General features: G+C 40.4%; 1 protein-coding gene across 1 annotated transcript in view; it reads left to right on the forward strand.

Annotated features, from left to right (window-relative positions):
* The first annotated feature begins 8,494 nt into the window (after nt 1–8,494).
* The window catches only part of Tcaf1 (TRPM8 channel associated factor 1), a 41,084-nt gene continuing 26,288 nt past the window's right edge, over nt 8,495–23,290 (forward strand). Inside the window, exon 1 of the mRNA XM_051151620.1 lies at nt 8,495–8,661. The gene's annotated coding sequence lies outside the window, so the exon portion shown is untranslated. The remainder of the gene's footprint in view (nt 8,662–23,290) is intronic.

Here is a 23,290-nt window from a genome sequence, read left to right on the forward strand (position 1 = left end):
AACCGAATGGGTACATAAACAAGACCCAACATTCTTCTGCATCCAAGAAACACATCTCACCCATAATGAAAGGCATTACCTCAGGGTAAAAGGTTGGAAAAAAATATTCCAAGCAAATGGTCACAAGAAGCAAGCAGGTGTAGCCATTTTAGTATCGAACAAAATAGACTTTCAACCAAAATTAATCAAAAGGGATGAGGAAGGACACTTCATACTTATCAAAGGTAAAGTCAACCAAGATGACATCACAATTCTGAACATCTATGCTCCCAATACAAGGGCACCCACATATGTAAAAGATCTCCTAAAAAAGCTTAAACCACACATCGATCCCCACACAATAATAGTGGGAGACTTCAACACCCCACTCTCACTGAAGGATAAGTCATTGAAACAGAAACTAAGCCGAGAAATAACATCATTAACCAATGCCATGGGTCAAATGGATCTAACAGATATCTATAGAACCTTTCACCCAAACAAGAAAGAATACACCTTCTTCTCTGCACCCCATGGAACCTTCTCCAAAATTGATCACATCGTAGGTCACAAAGCAAGCCTCAACAGATACAAGAGGATTGAAATAATACCTTGTATCCTATCAGATCACCATGCTCTTAGGCTGCAATTCAACAACAACAGAAATAACAAAAAGCCTACACGTTTGTGGAAACTAAACAACTCTCTGCTAAATGACACCTGGGTCAGGGAAGAAATAAAGAAAGAAATCAAGGAGTTTCTGAAATTCAATGAAAATGAAGAAACAACATACCCAAATTTGTGGGATACATTGAAAGCAGTGCTAAGAGGAAAATTCATAGCACTAAGTGCCTTTAAAAAGAAATTGGAAACATCGCACATAAGCATCTTAACAACACAACTGGAAGCCCTAGAAAAAAAAGAAGCAGAAACACCCAAGAGGAGTAGACGCCTGGAAATTATCAAACTCAGGGCTGAAATTAACAAATTAGAAACTAAGAAAACAGTCCAAAGAATCAACAAAACCAAAAGCTGGTTCTTTGAGAAAATCAACAAGATAGACAGACCATTAGCCAAACTAACTAAAAGGCAGAGAGACAGTATTGAAATCAACAAAATCAGAAATGAAAAGGGAGACATAACAACAGACACTGAAGAAATTCAAAGAATCATAAGATCCTACTTTGAAGGCATATACGCCACAAAATTTGAAAATCTAAGGGAAATGGACGATTTTCTTGATCAAGTTCACTTGCCAAAGTTGAGTGAAGAACAGATAAACAAGTTAAATAGTCCCATTTCCCCGACAGAAATAGAAGCAATCATCGATGGTCTCCCAACCAAAAAAAGCCCAGGGCCAGATGGTTTCAGTGCAGAATTCTACCAGACCTTTAAGGGCGAGCTAATACCGATACTCTTCAAGCTACTCCAAAAGATAGAAATGGATGGAAAATTACCAAATTCATTCTATGAGGCCATAGTCTCATTGATACCTAAACCTCACAAAGACTCAACAAAGAAAGAGAATTTCAGACCAATTTCTCTTATGAACATAGATGCAAAAATACTAAATAAAATACTTGCAAAACGAATACAGGAGCACATCAAAGATATCATTCATCATGACCAAGTAGGCTTCATTCCAGGCATGCAGGGATGGTTTAATATACGGAAATCCATCAATGTAATCCATCATATAAACAAACTGAAAATAAAAAACCACATGATTATCTCCTTGGATGCAGAGAAAGCATTTGATAAAATTCAACACCCATTCATGTTTAAAGTTTTAGAGAGATCGGGGATACAAGGCACTTTCCTCAACATAATAAAGGCTATATACAGCAAGCCAATAGCCAAAATCAAAGTAAATGGTGAGATACTCAAGGAAATTCCTCTCAAATCGGGAACAAGGCAAGGCTGCCCACTCTCTCCATATCTCTTCAATATAGTACTCGAAGTTCTAGCCAGAGCAATAAGACAACAAAAGGAGATCAAGGGGATCCAAATGGGAAAGGAGGAAGTCAAATTATCCCTCTTTGCAGATGATATGATAGTGTACATAAGTGACCCTCAAAACTCCACCAGAGAACTCCTAAAGCTGATAAACACCTTTAGCAAATTGGCTGGATACAAAATTAACTCAAAAAAGTCTGTAGCCTTCCTATACACAAATGACAAGCTTGCAGAGGAAGAAATTAGGAAAACCACACCCTTCACATTAGCCACAAGCAATATAAAATATCTAGGAGTTACCCTAACTAAGCAAGTGAAGGACTTGTATGAAAAAAATTTCAAAACTCTGAAGAAAGAGATTGAAGATGACCTGAGAAGATGGCGTGATCTTCCTTGCTCATGGATCGGGAGAATTAACATAGTAAAAATGGCCATCCTACCAAAAGCAATCTATAGATTCAATGCAATCCCTATCAAAATAACTACACAATTTTTTAAAGACATTGAAAGTTCAATTCTGAACTTCATATGGAAAAACAAAAAACCCAGAATAGCTAAAACAATCTTGTACAATAAAAGATGCTCCGGAGGAATCTCCATACCTGATCTCAAACTGTACTATAAAGCAATAGTACTTAAAACAGCATGGTACTGGCACAGCAACAGGCTGGTTGATCAGTGGAATCGAATCGAAGACCCAGATATGAATCCACACACATATGGTCACTTGATTTTTGACAAAGAAGCCAAATCCATTCAATGGAAAAAGGATAGCATCTTCAACAAATGGTGCTGGTCTAACTGGAGGTCTATGTGTAAAAAAATGAAACTGGACCCATATTTGTCACCTTGCACAAAACTCAAATCCAAGTGGATTAAAGACCTCAACATAAAACCAGAGACACTAACTCACTTAGAAGAAAAAGTGGGAAAGAGCCTGGAACATATTGGCACAGGAGACAACTTCCTGAACAGAACACCAACGGCCCAGGCCTTAATGTCAACCATTAATAAATGGGACCTCATGAGGCTGAGAAGCTTCTGTAAGGCAGGAGACACTGTCAAGAGAACAAAGCGACAGCCTACAGACTGGGAAAAAATCTTCACCAACCCTACATCTGACAAAGGTCTAATATCCAAAATATATAAAGAACTCAAGAAATTAAACACCACCGAACCGAATAACCCAATTGAGAAATGGGGCTTGGAACTAAACAGAGAATTCTCAACAGAGGAGTATCAAATGGCTGAGAAACACTTAAAGAAATGCTCAACCTCCTTAGTCATCAGGGAAATGCAAATCAAAACAACTCTGAGATTCCATCTTACACCCATCAGAATGGCTAAGATCAAAAATTCAAGCGACACCACATGCTGGCGAGGATGTGGGGAGAGAGGAACACTCCTTCATTGCTGGTGGGAATGCAAACTAGTACAGCCACTTTGGAAATCTATCTGGTGCTATCTCAGAAAAATGGGAATAGGGCTTCCTCAAGACCCAGCTATTCCACTCCTTGGAATATACCCAGAAGATGCTCCAGCACACAACAAGAAAATTTGCTCAACCATGTTCATAGCAGCCTTATTCATAATAGCCAGAACATGGAAACAGCCTAAGTGTCCCTCAGTAGAAGAGTGGATAAAGAAACTGTGGTACATATACACTATGGAATACTACTCAGCTATTAAAAACAAGGAATTCCCGAAATTTGTGGATAAATGGATTGAGCTAGAAATGATCATAATGAGTGAGTTAACCCAGAAGCAGAAAGAATCAAATGGTATATACTCACTTATATCTGCATACTAGCCCAAGGGGCATGTCCCACGAAAGCCTTCACTTACCAGGAAACTGGGACAGAGGGGAAGGCATCCTATTGGGACTCTAAATGAGAGACGCATGGGAGAACAGCAAAATAAAAGGATCCAGAGGGTCCTAGAAATCTACAAGTAGAACAATATGATAGGCAGATTTGGGCCCAGGGGTCCCGCTCAAACTAAGGCACCAGCCAAGGACAATACAGGAGGTAAACTTTAAACCCCTTCCCAGATCTAGCCAATGGTCAGAATATTCTCCACAGTGGAGTGGAGAGTGGGATACGACTTTCTCACATACTCTGGTGCCTCACATTTGACCATGTCCCCTGGAGGGGGAGACCTGGTGGCACTCAGAGGAAGGACAGCAAGTAGCCAAGAAGAGACTTGATACCCTATGAGAATATATAGGGGGACGTAATCCCCCTCAGGAACAGTCATAGGGGAGGGGAATAATGGGAAAATGGGGGGGGGAGGAATGGGAGGATACGAGGGATGGGATAAACATTGAGATGTAACAAGAATAAATTAATAAAAAAAAAAAAAAAAAAAAAAAAAAAAAAAAAAAAAAAAAAAAAGAAATCTGCTCTTACAATTGTAGAGGCTAGCAAATCCCACAGACAATAAGGCTTGTTGATAAACCAGAGACATAGAAGAGCCAATGGCTTGGTTCAGTCGAAGGCCAACAGGTCTGACCCAGGACAGCTTTTGTTTCTCTCCACACCCAACAGCAAGATAAAAACTAATGCTTCAGGCTGGGTGTGGTAGTGCATGCCTTTAATCCCAGTACAGAAAGGCAGAGGCAAGTGCTTCTCTGTGAGTCTAAACCAACCCAGTGTAAAAAGTGAGACCTTGTCTCAAAAAAGAAAACAAAAGCCAATGTCCCAGTTAGAAGGCAGTTGGATAAGAAGACTCTCTTAGCTGTGAGGAGGTCAGCCTTTTTCTTTCATTCAGGCAGGACAATCTGCTTTCCTTACTCTCACAGAAACACAGAATTGTGCCCATCTAAATATCCAGATAGTACATGCTCCAGCCAAATTATTATGTCACATTAACCAGCATAGGGATGATACTGCAGAAAGAATCAAGCTATTAAAAGCGCAATGGCTTCCTCATCAAAAAAGCATCATTGCCACAAATAACAAAATGCTAGTGCCCTGGGACACATCTAACTTCCACCTGCTCCCTCGTCCTGGTGTGAAGTATTTGTCTGGTGACAGTGGCTGGATTCGCAGTGTGAGATGAGATCCAAATGAACAACTGTGTCTCCCACTGTCAGAGTTGCGGCCTGTGGTCAGAGTCCCTGCCACCTACTAGTCAGTTCTAATGTTAAAAGCCCAGGGAGTCACAAGATGCCTCATCCTTACCTTTCCTTTTGGAGACATTCCAAGTGTTTTGCAATTCTGCCTCCCTTTCTTAACTCAAATTGCCACATTGCTGAGATTGTCCTTTAGCCACCCAGGGGGACATCACGCAGAGAACCATTAGAGAGATGATTGCAAGCTCAAAGGCCTCCAAAGGTCAGGGACTAATTGATATGGCCTCCGTGGTGAAAGCTGCAGGGGTCTGGTGTGTCTGTGAAGCAGAACTGAGTGTGTGCGGGGAGCCTTGCAGATAGTGGAGTTTGGGGATTACCAACTGTTTCCAGCAGACCAAGGCTCCTTGCAGCTGAGCTGGTTCTCCCTGCCTGCCAAGACAGCTGCATCCCTCTCCTGCCAAAAGCCTCCTCCTCTCAACGCAGAGGACCAGCAGCAGGATGCATGCCTTGCAGGCCTCTCCTCATAGGCACAGAGAGTAAGAAGCCATTTTTAGTTTGTGTTGTTCCGAATACAGGCTCCAAAGTACAGACAGCAGAAAGGGTTTGCACAGATAGAAATAGCGTATGACAATCAAACTTAGGGGTGTGTGTGTGTGTGTGTGTGTGTGTGTGTGTGTGTGTGTGTGTGTGTTGATGTGTGGGTGGAGGTGGAGGCCAGAGGGAAACCTTGAGTATACTTTTTCAGGAGCCATCTTTCTTAACTTTGGGTTTTTATTGCTGCTGCTGCTGCTGCCTGTTTTTGTTTTGTTTTGCTTCATTTTGTTTTGAGACAGTGCTACTTGTTGGCCCAAAGGTCACCTAGTAGACTAGGCTGGCTGTCCATTAACCCACACGGAATCACCTGTCCCTGCCTCCCCAGCTCTGGGATTCCAGGCTATGCCACTACATGCAGCTTTTCACTTGGTTCTGGGACTCAAACTCAATCTCAAACAGATTGAACAACGTCCTCTTCTCTCCAGCCTACAGATCACTGGGCAGCCACCTCTCCCTCCATTGCTTCCTCCACCATTCTCAGCATGTTGTGTGTGTTTGGGGGGCAGGGGGGGGTGTGCATAAGCACATTGTCAGTGCAAGGAGATCCTCCCCACTCACCATGGAGAAAATATAGGCTACCCTGTCCTCTAGCACTAAGGTCCTTGTCATGGGCCATCTTCTCCCACGTCCAGTGCTTCCTCCTGTCCTCTGAGCGTTACATGCTTTTTGCCAAGAAGTGTTGGGCTGTAGAGGAAAAGAGGGAATGGGTGGTGCTGGGGGGTGGGGTAGGTGGGTGGTGGGTGGGTGCTAGCACCAGGCTCCCAGAGTAGTTCTGACAGCCTCTGGCAATCCTAGAGGGCTTTTTTTTTTTCCCACACATTATCACAATGTGTTCTAATTCTGAAAAGCAGCAGAATTTTAAGTGGTAGTAAGTGGTACTAAGGAACCAAGGCAAGTGCTCTCTCGATATGATCTACCCACTACACTTTCTCCCTATAGAGAACTGAATTATCTCTGGGAGGAAGTTTCTTGAGGGAAGAAAAGAGGAGTAAATGCTGTGAGAGGAGTGACTTCAAAAAAGACAGTTGAGAAAGGGAGGCCCAGATGGAATTGGGGTAGAACAGGACCGGGCTGCAATCACTAAGGTTGCAATGGTAGCACAGTGTGACAATCTGTGGGAAAAGTCTCAAATTCCCAGAGGCTCTCAGAAGTATGCTTGGAGCCTGGTGTTGGCTCACCTTGTCTCCTTTTCTCCAGGGCCCAACACAACTTGCCAATGAACACATGTAAGTAATAGTCAGAGAAAAAACGGACACACAGGGGTTGGGTGAGAATAGAACTGTGACAAAGACCATGAGGAAAGGATTTGCTGTTGAGTTAGGTACCAGCAATCTGAGATTCAGTGATGAAAGGACCCACGTTCCAAGGGGGATGTCCTACTTACAATAGAGTGAGGTAAATGTGACAGAGTTATACAATCACCCAGTCTGGAATTACCTTTCCCCTTTAAGGTTAGAGCAGACATTTGCATGCTTTTTGACACATGTATTGGTAAAGTCCTGTTTTAACCCAGATGGAGAAAAGTAACATAGAACAGGACAAAAAGATACTAACATGCATGGTGAGAAAGACACATGGCCCCATAGAAACCATATGTCATTCTGGAGGTTGTTATGATACGGTGTTACAGAATTAGGCCTGTGGTTATCTGACCTTGAGCTGAGTGGTTATTTGGACAGACCCAGTGGAATGGATACCATGGTCTCCTAAGGAACTGAGGGCAGCAGGAAGCTGAGAAGATGAAATATCGGAAATAACGGGGCCAGTGATAAACCCACTGTTTCTGCAGGCAGGAAACGGCCCCTGAGCAGGGAAATTCAGATAATTTGAGGCATTCTCTGGAAGCTGGAGAAGGGAGGAAAATGAATTCTTCCTTTGACTTTTCTAGAAAGAACGGCAGCTTTGCCCAGTGGGACCTGTGCCAAGCTTCTGATGTATAGAACTATAAGATGCCAAAAGTGTGTTGCTTAATTCATCTCCTTCTGTGTCAATTTGTTGTAGCAGCCACTATTAACTCACACACTCCCTTGTTTATGAAACAAAAGATGGCCTAGATTCAAAGTCCAGATTTGGGGACACTAAGATGGCTCAGTGGGCAAAGGCTGGTTCTCCCAAGTCTGACAGCCTGAGTTTGATCTTCAGGACCTCCACTGTGCAAGGAAAGAACTGATTCCTGCAGGTTGTCCTTGGACCTCCAAACACAGGTTGTGGCATGGTGCACTCCCACCTTAAAGGTGCACATGCGCGCGCGCACACACACACGCGCACACACACATACACATGCGCACATGTACGTGCACATAGTAAACAGACAAATAAATGATTAGGTGATAGATAGATAGATAGATAGATAGATAGATAGATAGATAGATAGATAGATGTGACTGAGGGGAAACTATGCAAAACTTATTTTTTAAAGCCAGGCTTTTTACTGGTTTGCCAAACTCCTCACACAACACAGGTACTATTTTATAGTAACTCAGCGGTTGCGAATCCATGAATCAGGAGATGACATCTTCTCTCATAGCCTTTCCTCTTATGTAAGATATAACAAAATGTAATCATACTCTTACCAAAACTTAACTTTTAAATTAAATTTAATATAGATTTAACTCTTTAACTCTCCTCTTAATATAGTTGTGCATTATTTCTGAAAAACATCTATTGTTTTATCAACGTTCTATTTGTTCATGGTGGTAAGGATTATGTATCTATTTAACAAATTGCCCGGCTGCAAATCCAAGGGGTTCGAACTTTTATCTCCATACCAGATATAGGGTTGCATCTTTGAGCAGAAATTGACACAAAGGAGGGCCTCTGAGATCTGGGGGCAGCGAGCCTAGCACCACCCACATCCCCGTGTGGCCAATCAGTTCTCAAGGCCGGCCCACTGCTTGCTCCCTTCTCTGCCAGTGACTTTCCACGTCCCCCAGCCTCTCGTCCACCGCCCACTCTCTTCTAGGCCCGAAGCTTCCTCCCCCTGGGGACCACGGGTGCCCCCTTCGTAGCTGCTTCCTCGTGCCTTCGAACCTGCGCTTCAGGGAACAGCGAGGCAAAGAGTGAGTGAGTCGGGGTCTGCAGGTCTGCACCAGGAGAGGCCCGCGGTGACAAAGGCCACTGCCAGACGGTTGGGGTGCTTCGCGGGAAATAGGGCGGGAGGTGAAGAGTGGCCAGGGACTGCGTTGGGGACTGATGTGGGCACCCGGGGCGTGCCGAAGTGGCTGATGTATTCCACAGTGAGACCTTCCTCTGTCAGTTTCTGAGCTTTCGGCTGCTGGGTATCTTTCCTGCATTGTTATCCCTTCGCCAACCAGGAACCCTCACCCGCCGGCCCCATTTCCTTGTTGTGTGGTTTGTGTTCAGCTGGGAGCCATTGGGATTTGATCAAAGGAACCTCCGAGGTTCCAGAGGGAGGCTCCACACAGAATTTTTTTTAGGGCCACAGTCTCTGCTTAGCCTCTGTCCCAGCCTTCAGGTAAAAGTCCTCTCCCTGTGCTTTAAGCACCCAGGGGACTGGAGCTGAGAGGTGGGTGGGAGGATGCCGGCAGGCTGCTGATGAAATGGGTGCGGGGATTCCAGAGAAATCCGGTCTGGAATGCCTTTGGCGGGTGGCAATAGGGGCTGGATTTTTCAGTTGGCACAGGAGCACCCCTCAGCAGTTCTCCCTGGTTGGCCTAACCTGCGGTGAATGCAGCTATAAAGACAAAGTGGGAGGTTAAAAAAAAAAAAAAAAAAAAAAAAAAAAAAAAAAAAAAAAAAAAAAAAAAAAAACTCTTGCCCATGAGACAATCGTGGAAACTTGGATAAGAACCCCTTTAACACATGTAAAAAACAGCGTCTCTTGTCTATAGGCTGACCAGCCAACCATTTGGCCATTCTCCAAATGAATTCCGAACTGACTGCGGCTCAGCTCTTAACTTTGTGTTTTGCTTTGCTCTAAAAATTTAAGAATAAAAAGGATATATAACATCCCAAAGTGGTCTAAACTAAGAGATAACGAAATGAATGCCTGACCATTTTGTGAGTAAAAATTAAGGCACTGTGGGACCTTGAATACCATATTGGACGGACTCATCCCTGAGACATGGCATCTTTCGCTAATTTTCCTTTAAATCTCCTCTTGCTGTTTCGCATAGTTCTACGTTTGTGTGTAAAACATCCATGTGTTGCTTTTATGTTTTTGTTATACTTTCGTATCATAAATATTATCCTGTATTGTCTTACATTTCTGAGACTCAGCCTTGTTGGTGCTTCTTTCATTTTTCTTTCTTATGGTTTAATACCCTGTATTTAGCCTACAGTTGGACATTTGTGTTTGTAGCTTGGGAGATGTATTCATTGTTTATGTGACAAACTGGTACAAAGTCAACAACAAACAACAACAAACCCCTTTCTACTGTTTCCTTGCCGCCTCCCAGTTTCTGTGGATTTAGGATCCACCGGTGGGTGGCTGAGCTGGAGTCTCTGAGTGGAGGTCCTCACATAGTGTAGTACAGGGGTACTGGCTCAGGCTAAAGTCACCTTAAGGCTCAATCTGGAGAGTCCGTAATAGCCCCATTCCGCTAGGATTTTACTTAGCATTTACACATAGCTAAGAAGACAGGGTGCTTTTCCTATGTGCCAATCAAAGATTTGGCTTCCCGATAATTGGTTTGTACGTATTCCAGCATGTTCTTGGTCTGTACCTAATTGACTCGTTGGAGTCTTTTCTTTATATAGTCCATGTTTCAATCAGTATCTAATTCATTTTATGTGCTGCAAATATCTGCTTCTGAGATTTTCTCTCCTCATCATTTCCATGTCTCTCAGTGAGAAATTCAAGATTATAGTACTTTCTTTAATAGTTTGTCTTGTTTAAGAATTGTATGTTCAAAATATATATTTATCTTCAAGGGGCTGCAGAGACGACTCAGCGGAAGTATGGAAGTCAAAGCTGGGATGCCAAACTCCCACATAAAAGTTGTGATGGTGTGGCATCTCATACAGAGAGAGCGGGGACCCTCCCCGCAAGGCAAGATTACTAGCTAGACTATTCATTTCTCAATTTCAGATCTAGGGAGAGACCCTGCCTCAGTAAATAAAATGGAAATAGTTTGTTCGATTTTTTTCCTTTCTGGCTATTAAAAGCAATTTGTAATTTGTGGGGCTGAGAGATGGCTCAGCTTTTAAGGGTGTAGACTCCCCTTGCTGAGATTGGCTTCAATTCCCTGCACAGGGGCTCACAACCCCTGGAAACCACCTAACATCAACCGCTGGCCTCCACAAGGAGAAGCTCATTTGTACGTGTAAACCTCTACACAAGTGTACACACGCACACACATTCCACACAGAGGACACAACTGTGTCCTTGAGGCTACAAATTAACTTACTGTATTGTCTTCCAGTGGTTTCTCTTTGCTGTCAATGGTTTTGCATTTGGCAGTCAGGCTTAATGCACATGAAAACTGATTTCTTCGTTGTTTATTCAGTACGATGACCCACCTGTTCCTACAGCACTGGTCTGCAGGAATCAAGTGTTCCGTACTCCTATAAATTTATTTTAAGCTCCTTACTCACATTAACGTACTTGTCTTTATATATTAATTTCCTGTCACTCAAATTCAACAGGATTAGTCATTTTTATCCGTTTTCTATTTTGCCACATGAGCAATAATATTACCTAAAAGTCATGACAATTTGGTACGTCTTTCCTTATCTGCATATCTTTAATCTTTAATTTCTTTTTCCCTTTCATCGGGCTTTGGTGAGCACCATCAGTAACACTGCTTAGAAAGATTTACTACGTAGACGTTAGCTTTCTATCACAGTTAACCAATACATTCTTCATTTGGTGAGTATGCTTATCACTAAGTGGGTATTTCATCAATTGTTTCTGTGGCTATTGGAAGCGTCATTGTGTAATTCATGGGGCTGAGAGATGGCTCAGCCTTTAGGGTGAAGCTCTCCTTGCTGAGGACTGAAGGTAGCTCACCACCCTGTAACGCCAGCTCTGGGAGATCCAACACCTTCCACCTCTGTGGAATCCTGCACTCACATGCACAAACTCCACACACATACATAATACAAAATAAAATAAACCTTTTTAAAAAGAGAAGGCATCATGTAATTTTTTAAAAATCTATTTATTTATAATATATACAGTACTCTCCCCACATGTATGCCTGCACACCCGACCTCATTACAGATGGTTATAATCTACCATGTGGTTGCTAGGAATTGAACTCAAGACCTTTGGAAGAACAGACAGTGCTCTTAACCTCTGAGCCATCTCTCCAGCCCGTAATTCTTTTCCTTTAAAAACGTTTAGATGTCAAGACATAGCATTTAACATCTATTAGTAAGTTTGCTGATATATCTAGAATAACCCCTCTCTAGTATATACGTCATTTATAAATAGCATACAAATATAAGCATTATTTGAATTTGTGTAAGTTAACATTGATCTATATGGATAGCTATATTGCACTATCCTGATCTGTTGTTGGTATCATAGCAAAATAGCATAGGTAGTGGTCTTTCACTGTCTATCTTATGAAACATCTGTACAATATTGCAATTATTTAATCCTTGAATAGTAACACCTTCTTGATTTGGAGTTCAGAGGATTTTAGACTTCTTGATTCAATTATTTTAATAACCATACTGAATGCCTGCCTTAAACGAGCTGCATATTTTTATTTGTAAGTTAAATAAAATAGTGATTTTATTATTTAAAATAACAATTATAAGACTATTAGGTTTTCTTATGTTGTCAGTTTTGATAAACTGTCCGTGTGTATTCCATATTAATAAAATAAAGTCATTCTTGGTTTAAATCTTTCTAGTTTCTATTACTCTGACCTTTCCTTAGTAATAAGTGTACATTTTTTTTATTACCACTTTGTTTCGATTGTCATGCTAGAATTTGGTGTACTTCATTGGCTCTTATACACACACACACACACACACACACACACACACACACACACTTTCATCTCATTAAATTTTACTTATTTTAAAGCCCTAAATTTGTGTGCATAGCTCATTAGTTCTAAACTTTTCTTCCTAAGTTTTTAAAGTTTTGCATTTCTGTTGCAACACTTTAGCTATGTCCCATAACCATTAATATGACCACCTTCATTATGCAGCTTTAAGGACTTATTATTAGCATCTTAGTCTTCTTTTAGTCACATTTTCTTTAGAAATATGTCTCGTGGGGGCATGCACATGCAGTGTGTGCACGTCTGTGGAAAGAGGGTGCACATGTGTATATGCAGGCATCATTTTTCATGATCTATCCATCTTGCTTTTTGAGACAAGGACACTTACTGGGACTTGAAACTCTCCGTTTGGGCTGGGTGGGTGATCAGTGAGTTTCAGACATAAACTTTTCTTTGTTTCCTGGATGCCGGGATTAACAACACATTCCATTATGCCCAGCTTTTTACCTTGCTGATGGGGTTCAAAATCAGGTCTTTATGCTTTCATGGAAGAACTTTATCAACGGACATATCTCCTTAGCCCAGAAATGCATTTTTCAATTTCCAATTGATTGTAAAAAGTGTCTTTTCTGATTGTGCAGAAAGTACAGCCCAAGTCCCACTACAGTCGGAAAATAGAACACCAACTCCTTTGAGTTATTAAAACTAAGATTAAAACTGAGTTTTCTTTGAGCTTGGAAAAATGTATACTAATTACGTAATGTTATGTGTATACCTTTAAAATTATTATACATTCCAATCATTTGTATCCTCATCAGTATTTTATCTATAAGGATTATCAAATGTAGAATCTTATGCTAATTTCTCAATATAAGGTAAACTTGCCAGTTTTTACTATAGAGCTATAAAAATTTACTTTGTATATTTTAAGCAATTTTATTAGTTTATTTTGGTAAATTGGATGTAAGGATCCTGGAGTGCTATTAACCTTACTTTGAAAGTCTATATTTAGGCTAGGTGTGGCAGCAGAGGAGGCAGAGGCAGGCCATTGTCTGAATTCCAGGCTGGAGGAGTCTACCATAGAGGACCCAGCATCTCTCTGTCTCTGTCTCTGTCTCTCTCTCTCTCTCTCTCTCTCTCTGTCTCTCTCTCTGTCTCTGTCTCTTTCTCTGTCTGTCTCTGTCTCTCTCTTTCATATCAAAGTTTCTGTGGCTGCTGATTTTGCCTTATTTATTTGTCTTTCATCTATATTTGTTTATCTATTTCTAATAAAAAATTTAGATATAAATTACAAATAATAGATTTTCATCAGGCTCAGGTGAATAACTTTACAACTTTTAACTTAGTACATTAAAATTTTTAATTTATTTTTCCAGAATTGCATACATTAAAATTTTTAATTTATTTTTCCAGAATTGCATACATGTACACTATGTCCTTTGATCACAACCAGCCCATTTCTGTCCCTCTAACTCTTCCTTGGTTCCACGTGCTCTCCTCCCAACTTCATGTATATTTTATACATACATACATACATACATACATACATACATACATACATTGATAGACTCTTTTTTCTTCTGTTTCTTCTTCTTTTTTTTTCTACCTCAAAGAAAACAATTTTGAATATATCTTTTTAGTAGAGGAAACCCTCATTTCTATTAAACATGCATCTAATTAATCTGAATAGATAATGACAAACTTTTTTTTTTTCAAAATGGCCATCACAGTCTAGGGTCATAGGAAATGTGTTTAAGTCCTTATAATGGCAGACGTTTCTCACCAACAGATACTGCACTGTGCTCATGGCTATCTAGGAACAGAAAGAGGTACCTATTGTAGATCTAACATGCATTATTCTGATGACTTGTTACAATAAACACTTTTTCATTTTCTTTCTTGGCTTTTAGGTTTCCTCTTTCATAACCTTTTCAGGTGTTTTGCTTATTTGGGGGTGAGATGTAGGTTTTCACTGTATTCTGGATATTCATATGAATTTTCATGGTATTAGTGAATTTCAAATACTCTCTTCCTTTTGGCTTACCTTTTTCACTTTGATAATGAGAGCTTCTAATAAAAATAACTGCTTCACTTTACTTAATTTTAATTATATTATGTTTAAAAATAACATATATTTTGAGACAAAGTCTCACTTTGTAACCCAGGCTGGCACCAAGTTCACAGAAATAGCAAGAGTGCTTCTTCAGTCTTCCAAATATTGGTCTTATAAGCATGAGCATCACTCACAGCTAATAACCTTTAACTTTTATGGAGAAAGCAAAACACCTATAGTTAGAACTTGAGTCCTGTTTAAGAAAACTGTCTATTTAGTTCCCCAAATCTACCCTACGCTCAGTTGTTTCCTTACTCACATTAAAACTGTGGCTTTCACAAACTATTATTTTTGTGTGTGCATGACCTGAGATGTGAGCTAGAGTTTATTTTTTGCACACAGACACCTAATCAATCAAAAATTAATTATTGAAAACATATCTATATATCAATGGATTGAATTTATTTGTTGCAAAGTAGCTGTACATATGTATTTCCAGACTTTAAAAAAAAAATGCAACGAATTTGAGTTGACAATATTTTACTTAGAATTTTATTTCATTTTTTAAATTTTGATTTCTGCTTCTATGGTCATTCGTCCTTCCAGTTTTAGAGGTATTGGTTGCAACTGATTGGACCTGTTACTATTGGGCCTGCAATGAGGCAGTTTATCCTATCAGGGGACTCCACATGGTGGGTCACTGCTAAGACAAGAACGACAAAAAAAAAAAGAAAGAAAGAAAGAAGGTGTATTCTCCTCTGTCCGTGTTCATGTGCACATTTCTGGAGACCAGAAGAAGCCTTACTCTGAATCTGATTTCCACAGTATCCTACAAGCCATCAAAGAATACATGTTTACCTTGTGAGACTTTCAAAGGATGTCTAAAATCAAACTTCAATGGACTGGATGTGGTAGAGCATGCTTATAACTTCAGAATTTGAGCTACAGAGGCAGGAAGATCTCCGAGTCTGAGGTTACATAGTGAGTTCAGGATATCCCGGGCTGCACAACGAGACTCTGTCTTAAAATAAATAAGATAAAATAAAACCTTAACAACTTTCAATCTCCATGTCTACATACTTAAAGTAATTCTCTATTAAAAATGTTGTTACATTTATTTATTTTGTGGGTAGTGGGGAGAGGCATGTGTCGTGGTATATGTGTAGGGCCAGAGGAAAATTTGTGAAAGTCTGTTGACCCCACCACAACGTAAGTTCTAGGGACTAAGAGAACTTCCTGTGCAAGTATGAGGAACTGAATTCAGAATTAGCACCAAATGCCTCTACCCACTGAGCCATCTTGCTAGTCCCTAGTCTTCTTTTCAATAAAATTCATCTTATAGGTAGATTTTTTTTTAAAAAAGCTCATTTATGTTTAATAAGATTATTGATTAATGGTACCTTGGTCATTTCAGACTTCTGCAGCAAAAGTCTCTTAGACTGTGGGGATTGGATACCATATGCTTATTTCTAAGAGTTCTAGAGGCTGGGACATTTGGCTTATGGACAAGCAGGTGATGTGTCTGGTGGGAGCAGCCTTTTTGGTTCATAGATGGCTGCACTCTCACTGTATCTTTACTCATCCATGAGAGGGAACCTTAGTCTCTTTTTCTTCCCACAAGGAAACTAACCATAAATACTGCACTTCTATGGCATTATGGGAACTTCATTGGCACCCAAAGGCTCCACGCCCTTGAAGCTTTGGAGGGAAAGAAAGATGCTCCTAACAATAGGGTCAGAATCTACTAAGCCCAGGGTTGTTTTCTCTTTGTTCTTGGGTTTATTTTTCACTTCTGTTGGAGTCAAATATTTCATAGTGTTTTCCCTCTGTATTATTTGTGTGGATATGAATGTGTGTGTGTTGTGTGGGTACAGCACACATGAGTTAGGGGAGCGCACTTGAATATGCAGAGACCAAAGAAGGAAAATGTGTGTCCTTCCCTATCACTTTCCATCTTATCCCCTGTAGCGAGGGTGACTCACACAGGACTTGCTATTTCTGCTACACTGCCTGGCCAAGAAAGTCAGGGGAGCCTTTTGTCTCCACCTCACAGCACTGGGATTATAGGTCTGTGTTCTGCCAGTCCCCACATCCCAGACATTGAAGTGAGTGCTAGGGACTGAATTCAGAGCCTTATCATCACAGAGCAAGTACTCTTACCTACTGATCTACTGAGCCATCTCCCAGTGCCTAGATGATGATGATGATGGTGGTGGTGGTGGTGGTGGTGGTGGTGGTGGTGGTGGTGGTGGTGATTTTTTGAGACAGGGTTTCTCTATGTAGCCTCCATTGTCCTGCACTCACTTTGTAGATCAGACTGGCCTCGAACTTACAGAGATCTGCCTGCCTCTGACTCCCCAAGTGCTGGGATTACAGGCCTGCACTTTAATACATATACATATTATAATTTACCTTATATTCTTTATGGCCACAAATTATTACATTTACCTATTTTAAAACAAAATCTTAATCCCCTTAATCTCCATGAGTCTAACCATTCAGATGTGTTAGCATGTATTTGATTTTGCTTTATACTCTACCACAAGATCTGATATTTATTTATTGCAAAAAGCCAACACTCGTTTATATTGTATATAGTTCACTTTTTACAATACTCTGTTTCTTCCCGTAGTGTGGTTTGTCTCTCTGGGATAATTCTGCTTGATCCTGAACAGCTCCTTTGAATAGCTCTTGTATTGAATTCTGCAGTTCCCAAATTTACTCAGACTGTGGTTATCTAAAATCGTCATTCATCCTATTGGGACTCTAAATGAGAGACGCATGGGAGAATAGCAAAGTAGAAGGATCCAGAGGGTCCTAGAAACCTACAAGTAGAACAATATGATAGGCAGATTTGGGCCCAGGGGTCCCACACAAACTAAGGCACCAGCCAAGGACAATACAGGAGGTAAACTTTAAACCCCTTCCCAGATCTAGCCAATGGTCAGAACATTCTCCACAGTTGAGTGGAGAGTGGGGTATGACTTTCTCACGTACTCTGGTGCCTCACATTTGACCATGTCCCCTGGAGGGGGAGACCTGGTGGCACTCAGAGGAAGGACAGCAGGTTGCCAAGAAGAGACTTGATACCCTATGAGAATATACAGGGGGAGGTAATCCCCCTCAGGTACAGTCATAGAGGAAGGGAATAAGGGAAAAATGGGGGGTGGGGGTATGGAGGAATGGGAGGATACAAGGGATGGGATAAACATTGAGATGTAACAAGAATAAATTAATAAAAAAAATAAAATTGTCATTATTTTGCCTTTAATCTTGAGGAATATTTTTTTCTACTATGCATAGAATTATAGGTTGGCAGATTTTACAGTTTCTTTCTTTTGATTCAATTCTGTTCTGTTCTTGTTTCCATCATTTCTTTGGAATGCCAGCTGTATTTTTGTTTCTTTGAGAAGAAAGTGTCCTTGCCTCTGGCTGGGCTTGAGCTCTTCTCTGTAAACCTGGTTTTCAGCAGCTGACTACACAGAGTGTGGATTTCTCTCTATCTGTTCTGCTCAGGGAATATAGAGCTCCTGGTTTGTGTCCTAATGATTTTCATCTGCCTTAGGTAATTCTCAGACATTAATTATCAACATACTGCTTCTTTCTTTTCTTTCCTTTCCCATAAAACACTAATTGCATGCATCTGTCAGCCACTTGCCATGCCTCGTAATTCTTTTCAGCTCTTTTTTTAGACTTGCTTTTTAATGCATGTCTGCCTGTGTGCTTGTGCATATGGGTGTGGTGCCTGCAGAGATCAGAGGAAGTGGTCAAGACCCTGGAGCCAGTTGGTTCTGAACAGCCTTGACATAGGTGCTGGGACTGTTCTCTGAGATAGTAGCCCTAGCTCTTAGTTCCTGAGTCATCTCTTACCTACCAGAACCACGCAAAAATCTATTTCTCTTATCTGTTGTTTTTCTTGAAGTCTAGGCAGCATTTCCTAATTCTTAGCTTCCTTCACCTTTTCACTGAGTTTAGCATATTGTTGATGAAAAAAATCCCAAAATTCCGGCTGATGTTTCTGCCATGCAAGAGGATTGGGGCTATAGGTGCCAATAACATCTGGAACAGTGGTTCTTAAGCTGTGTCTTGGCCCCTTTGGAGTTCAAGTGACCTTTTTACAGGGGTCACATAAGACCATCAGGAAACACACTTGATAACAATAGCAAAATTACTCTTATGAAGTAGCAATAAAAATAATTTTATGGTTGAGGTGGTGTCACCACAACATGAGGAACTCTAATAAAGGGTCAGAGTATTAGAAAGGTTGAGAAACACTGGCTTTAGAAGAAAACATTCAAACATTATTTTCTGTTACTACTGGCACACTTCAGGTTTGACTTTCCTCTGAGAACATAATCTTTACTGCCAACGTGTGATCCTTACTGATAAACCATGCCTTTTTTTATGTGTCAACTGCAATAACGTATGCACAGGAACCTTCTTGTTATAGCCTGCTGTCTACTCGTGTGTTTGTGGCTACTGAAATGAATGACCTTTTGGCAAAGTGGCTTGGAGTCTTTTCCTACTGACATAGGAAACACCCAATGAGAGAAGGAAATCTGCGCATGGAGTTCTTGTTTATTTTCTGAGGCCTCCCTTTGAGCTCCAGTTGATTTGCGAATCTTGAACTAGCAAAGCTGACAGAAGCCTCAGTTATTTTGCACTATGAGTGGGAAAATGTTGAAATGGGAAAATCACAGGAAAGGTGGAGTCCTGTGTTTTCTGTACCTGGAAGACTTGTCTCTGGAAGCCCTGGTCAAGGGTCGTGTGGTGTTTTCCTTTGGAAGAGGCCCTCTTACACTTGCCCAGTTTGTTTTAGCTGTCTTCAGTAGGCCTTCCCCCAAAGATAACATTCTCAAGACTAAAACCTCTGATCTCTCTCACCATTGTGTCTTACATCTTGGCTTACTCATCTCATATCATTATCCTCTTTCTTAAGATTCATCCTATAGAAATTTCCTTTAATCAGACCTAATCAATTCTCAATATTTGTTGGCCTGAAAAAAAAATGCTTAAGAGGTAGTTTGCTGGCTACATAGTCCAGATTACCTAGTGTGGTGGTTTGAATAAAAAAAAAAATGGCCCCCATATACTCATAAGGAGTGACATTAGAGCTGGGTTGGAGGAAGTATAACACAGAAGATGGGCTTTGAAGTTTCAGAAGCTCAAGACAGGTCCAGTGTTACTCTCTCTTCCTGCTGCCTGTAAATCCAGATGTAGAACTCTCAGTTGCCTCTCCAGCACCATGTCTGCCTTCATGCCACCATGCTTCCCACCCAGTGATAATGAACTAAACCTCTGAATGGTAAGCCAGCCCCAATGAAATGTTTTCCTTTATAAGAGTTTCAGTACACATGGTGTCTCTTCAGAGCAGTAGAAACCCTAACTAATAACCTGGGTTTTGGGTTATGTTGAAATATCACCATCTTGTCTTCTTGTTTCTGAGAAGGCTATGTGATGTGTAGCCATCAGCAACTTCTCAACGATCCCAGTTCTATTTACCTACTGGAATTACTCTTACTCAACCACATGGGTTGCTTTGTTGTGTCTTTAGGTCCACTGTGATATACCTTTGTTTAAAAAACATCTACCTTGTTTAAATGTGTTAAGCTTTCTAGATCTGAGAACTGGGGTTTTTCAAGAACTCTAGAAAATTAATGGTAGTTATTTGTGCCAAAAATAACTTTGGTATAATTTTCTATGTTATTCATTCAGAGATCAGACCAGGTATGTGTTGAATTTTCTTACTGTGCCCTCCATAATCTTATATTCATTTTGGTATTTTTCCATATTCCTTTGCTTTCTTCTACTCTAAATCCAGTTTAATAATTTTTATGTAACTTTCCTCTGTTCTACATCCAGTGCAATAATTTACATTTAATTTTGTTTAATCTTTTATTTAGTCTGCTTAACATTTTTTGTTTTGAACCACTATAATTTAACTATCTTATCCTTTCATTTCTAATTCTGTTTGACACACACACACACACACACACACACACACACACACACACACATATATATATATAATATATATATATATATATATATATATATATAATTTAATGTTATGATTTGTTTTGAAATTTCTCCTTTGTTTTCTGTCTGTTAAATGTGGTTGTTTTATGTCCTATGCCTAGTACTTCTCCAAGTTCTAGCAGTTTCTGATACCTTGTTCATGATGATTCCTTTTCATGGCCCTTTGCTTCCTAGAATGCCTGTTGACTTTCTATGAATGTTATTGTGAGCTGCTCCTTTTGTGTGGAATTTTTTATCTGTAACAATTCTTTATATACATTGAAGTTAGCTTTCTTCAGAAACAACCTATATTAGTTTCTATATACCTGCAATACTAGCAAGCTGGACTATTTCAAATTATGTTATTTGCTTAGAATTTTCAGCTAGTAAAAGTAGCAAGCACTCAGATTCCAAAGCTATAAAAGTAACTAATGTAAGCTTAGTTACGGTTCTGAAAGGCTGTTTCCAGCTCCTTGGAGAAGGCTAAGATAGGAGGCAAGTTGTATCAATTTCTCCTTTGTTGGGCCTTTTATTTCATGTTAAACTTAAAATCACAGGACTATTCCTCTTGTCAGCCTTCGATTACTCCCCTTACAAACAGGAGCTTGCTTACACTGTCCTAGGTTGGTGATGCCATAAAGTCACTCTCCGTTTATTCTCCAAGGTTTTTCAAAAACGTCATATAAAAAGCTAGCTCTCATGCTTGCTTCTCTCAGGATCCCCTAGTTTTAGCTCATTTTGGCTTTGCATATTTCGTACTTTTATGACATAATGGCACGTTTATATATTTTATTTACGATCTTTTATTGGTGGTTTAACATAGAGTATCTAATCAAATATAATTTTAGAACTAAAAATAAAAATAACTCCTTTAACCTCTTCTTAGCACACTTGCAAGAAAATGTATATATCTGTAAATTATAGATTTTATGTAGCTGTATGAATTTTTACAAACACACTTAACACATTAAGTTCAATGCTTAAAATATATAAAATAATGACAAACAAAACAAAATAAAAATAAACCACAGCTCATTTTGGGTATTCATTATCCTATCCAAAGGTGAACATTATTCTGAGCTTTATCCTTAAAGTTGGCTTTCCTTTTTTAAATGTATGTATGTGTTAGACTTGTCTCTGTGACAAATACCATAGAGAAACAATTGAAAAGAGAAGTAGCTTGTTCAGGTTGGTGGCTTTAGTGGTCTTACTCCATGGTAGACTCACTCCTTTGCTGTGGTTGAGACAAGGATGAAAGACCACAATATGGAAGCAGACTTGAGCAAAGCTGCTCACTTCATCTTATCCAGGAAGCAGAAAGTAGTAGAAAAAAAAAGTCTGACTCAAGATACAAGGCACTGAGGTACTCACCCAGTGACCTCCTTCCTCTAACTAGGTCCTGCTTCTTAATAACCCAGTCAGTTTAGAGTCTGAAGTGAGAGCATTTATTTAGGATCAAACCACCTGTCACCCAAGAACCGAAAACCAAGCCTTCAACTAGTGAGCCTTTAGGGGTGGCCACTTCATGTGTAAACCACTGCAGTATAAATACACTCCTTGTCTTAGTTACAGTGCTACTGCTGCGAAGAGACTTAAGAGGGAAAACCTAATGGAAATAAAGAAGAGAAAATGCATGGCCCAGAAAATGTGTAATGCCGTAGCTTTTCTACACCTGGCAAGTGTCGGTTTTGCTTAGGAATTATTCCATATACTTCCTTAACCTCACAGCCATTTATCCTTTCTATCGATCCAGGTGACACTATATGCGTTAGTTCCTTTTCTCTTGCTAATTATAAAATACACTGACAGCAGTAACTTAAGGGAGGGTCTGTTTTAGTGCACAGTTTGGGGTTCTTCACGGTGGAGATGTCACAGTGGCATGAGCTTAGGCAGCTCCTCACACTGCCTCAGCAGTCAGGGAGCAGAAAATGGTGAAGATTTGTGCTCTTTTCTACTTTTTGTACAGTCCAGGATCCTGGCCTAGGGAATGGAGCCTCCCATAGTGGGAACGGCTTCCCATCTCAGTTAACCTAATCGAGATAAATTCCCTATAGGCATACCCAGAGGCCCGTCTGCTGGGTGGGTCTACATCTCATAAAGTTGACAGTTGAGATCAGCTATCACACTGTGGAACACCGCTTTATGACCTGGGTAACGTGGGAAATGGAAAGAAAAATAAAGTACAGTTGTGAATCTATACCTCCTCTAGATTGTGAAGTTGTTAAGAAGCCTTCAATGATACAATATAACCTTTCCTGCCCTTTAACCATTGGATCAGCTTTTCTGTAACAATCTGGCAACTGCTTTTTCTACTTGGTACTAAGGGAATAGAGACAGAGAAGTTGAGGGCTCAGGAGGTGGACAATGCATAGGAGCAGCACAGACCTCCTTCAGCCTTTGGTGCCCGCTGTGAAAAGGCACAAGTGGCCTCCCCCCAGGGTTCTGCCCTTAAGGTCACATGCTACACAGACAGATATGGTTCCAGCAGGACATGGCGCAATGCCGAGTCATCGTTACAAAGTTGGGTATGGGATCCCATCCTCAATTGCAAACGAGTCAGGACTAGGGTGAAACAAACAAACAAACAAACCCTGATTCAGGCTCCCCAAAGAAGTCACTGCCAGAAGTTTGACCAGGAAATTTTAATCTAGTTTTTAACTGATTAGGTTTATTTGTCTTTATTACAAAATAGCACAG

The sequence above is a fragment of the Acomys russatus genome, chromosome 10 (genome assembly GCF_903995435.1).
Source record: "Acomys russatus chromosome 10, mAcoRus1.1, whole genome shotgun sequence".
NCBI classification, from domain to species: Eukaryota; Metazoa; Chordata; class Mammalia; order Rodentia; family Muridae; genus Acomys; species Acomys russatus.